Genomic DNA, 2361 nt, shown 5'->3' with positions numbered 1-2361 from the left:
CAGTAGTCTTCCCTGAAAATCCTGTGAGTTGCAAATAAATGATGGCAGCCTCATAGTCTTTTTTTAATCCACTTGGATATTTTGTTTAAATAATTTATACCTTTTCTAGCAAGGCAAGCCAATGATTTGAAGCACCCTTCCTAGAAGTACTCTATGGAATACATTTGATTTGAATACTGCTCTATCTATGTAAGATAGTCTTCATTTTTAGAATATGTGATTTGAAATTTATTACATTTGGGGGAGTTACATAGGGAATACATGCTCACTTTAGTATCTATCTGCCCAATAAAATGTAACTGAGAAGAACAATTTCTGCAACAAATGCCATCACGTACAGTCCCAGGATCCAACAGAAACACATTTGAGGAGTTCTGTTCCTTTTGAAAATCTGCACTGTGCTGTCTTTCCAGAAGCCTATTACTACTACTACCCATTCTTTGCAGGAGTTAGAGCTGATCAATGGATGACTAATCACTCAAACTACAAGGCTGCTTGGCTAGTATAAGTCATTGTTCTTCCTTGTCCCAGTCCCTATCATAGCTGTCTTACTCAGCCTTCTCTTTCTATTGCACACTGAATAAATAAGAGCTTGGGAAAGTTTGTTAGAAGCAGTATAACCCTCAAATCTCGCCTTTTCAGACACTTGGTGCTCCTCTACAACTGGCATTTGTGGATATGAAATAATTTTGCTTTGTACCTCTTGCCTAAATCTAAACTTTGAGTCTCTTTCTTGACTGAGAAATCTACAACAGAGGTTCTAGACTTCTAAGCTCTAATGCTGAGTCCACTTGGCACTCTGGCGTTCCAATGGGGATGAATGAAAATATTTCACTGTGAACTCTGGTGATGTTGCTGCTGCCGCATTACTGAGCTATATTTGACGCTTTCCATAACCAGGACTCCAGGAGGCAGCACGATCAAGTCAGAAGGTTTTCCTTCTTCCTCATATAGCCTTCTGTTTTCAGCAATAATATTAGATAGTAATTTAATTTATTAGCCTGAGATTACTTCAGTTAAAAAAAATGAGATGGAAAGAATTGCTAGATTAGGTGAGATAAAAATATAGGAACAGTTGAAGATGGATATTTCTTTATTCATATTCATGGGTAGTTTGCCATCTTCATGTGTTTCATTCTATAGGAATGGCTTCATTTGATTTGATTTGATAATTGAGATATAATGAGAAATAGAATCAAGCTGTGAAAATGTTCATGACAAAATCTCTCTTGCTAAACGCTCTTTCTTTAAATGTGATGCAAATTTCATCAGGCAGTTTGAACTTTCTTTATCACCCTAGTCTTTGGAAAGAAGAAAACACAAGCCTCAATAAAAATTCTAACTTGCATATTAACCAAGTTTTCCTTCTCTTTGGAGGAGGTAGGATAAAAATGCAAATAAACAAAGTCTTCAATATAAGAAATTAGGGAATTTGCATTTATATAAAGCCTCATCCATGTCCAAGTAAGAAATACAAAAAAAATTCCACATTAGCAAAGTTGAAATTCATGAAGCTCTAATGATGTTGCCTGATTTCTACAGGCCTGGCACTGAATGATTCACTTCCTGAGCACTGACAAAAATTAGATCCATTGTTCCTTTAATTTTATTATTTTCCCCTATAAAACAGTTTCTTTTTATACAAGAGTACCATGATAGGCAATGACAACTACAATAAAATTGAAAATGTTCCCAGTTAACAATGAATGATTAAACTGTCTTAGCAGTTATCAATACGGTTCCATATCCTTGCTGAATGAAAAGAGACCTTTGGAATATGCTGTAACTATGATTTTAATATATACATTGTTCAGCATGAAAAAATTAGCTTACTAAATAATGCTTTCTGAAAAGCATTATCCAAAAATAAATTGCAGCAATCAGCAATACACAGATTGAATCCACGTCCAGGAAAATTCCATTTTTAGATAGAAAAAAGCATGTATCCATGACAGAGGAATAAAATGTAATCCAGGTAAAATGATACATCTGACTCTGAAAAAAACATTTTGATTCCATTCAAAAGTTGCTTCTGAAGGCTAAAAGCAGCAAAGGCCTCTTCAGTTTTTCATTTGGTAATTGTTTCTAATCTATTCTGCAATTAAAAAACATGGTGTATTAATGGATAATCATTAAGAAGGAGGGAATGGCTTTCAGCTTGCTTCCATCCTCTCGAAGTCCAGAGAATGTGTGGGCTGTGGGGCAGAGATACTGATGGCCACTGAGTAGTTACTGGGTGGTTGTCACCTGACAGACGTGGTCCCTTTGCTCCAGAAGGCTCTGGGTGTTCACATTTTCTTTTTTTTTTTAATTTAATTTTATTTTTAAACTTTACATAATTGTATTAGTTTTGCCAAATAT

This window comes from Bison bison, unplaced genomic scaffold, assembly GCF_000754665.1.
Source record: "Bison bison bison isolate TAMUID 2011002044 unplaced genomic scaffold, Bison_UMD1.0 scf7180017864369, whole genome shotgun sequence".
NCBI classification, from domain to species: Eukaryota; Metazoa; Chordata; class Mammalia; order Artiodactyla; family Bovidae; genus Bison; species Bison bison.
The sequence above is the reverse complement of the archived record's forward strand: the minus strand, read 5'-3'. Positions refer to the sequence as shown.